Source organism: Nilaparvata lugens, chromosome 1 (genome assembly GCF_014356525.2).
Source record: "Nilaparvata lugens isolate BPH chromosome 1, ASM1435652v1, whole genome shotgun sequence".
Classification (NCBI taxonomy): Eukaryota; Metazoa; Arthropoda; class Insecta; order Hemiptera; family Delphacidae; genus Nilaparvata; species Nilaparvata lugens.
The window spans coordinates 14,011,179-14,011,893 of NC_052504.1; positions in this window are offsets into that span (position 1 = coordinate 14,011,179).

A 715-nucleotide genomic window follows, 5' to 3' on the forward strand; every position below is an offset into this window, starting at 1 on the left:
GAAATGAATAATTATTGAAATACTATTAATAATATGAAAAATATATAATTTCACATTTTTAATATTGTTTTGAATTTATATAAATTGGCGGATGTTTGTTTGAACTGATGTAACTGTTCTTGGGAAAGGATATACCTAATCAGAATATATTTCCCATTAACTCTCTACCAAGAGAACGAGAGAGGGAGATTGACTGATTGATTATATGCCTTTATCAGGGAATATATGCCTTTATTGTGCTCTTAATAGACAGAGAGAGAGAGAGAGAGAGAGAGAGAGAGAGAGAGAGAGAGAGAAAGGAATAAGATTTACGGAGATTAAAAATAAATATGTTCAGGTTTATATTTAGCCTATTAGTCTAATTATTATGGTCTGGGTGATCTTATTTTTAGCACAATTAAGCTTACTTAGCACAATTCCTGTGTTTTTTGGTTAAGCACGTCGAATTGTCGGTATCGTTTGATCTATGAAATTTGTAAGGCCTATTGACGGTTTTTAATTTTTTTAGATGTGGTGGGTTGAGCTCTTACCAACAAAATGCCATAGGCCAAAGTTAGGTACGGTACCTTACAAAATATACTTAATTGCACAATATTGTTGTAGATAGCTATTCATTAATAAAAAACAACCAAAGTTTTAATATAAGTAGATCAATAATATTATGATTCTTCTTCTCATACCAAAGACTTAGTTGCACTTCCAAACAGAATAAGTC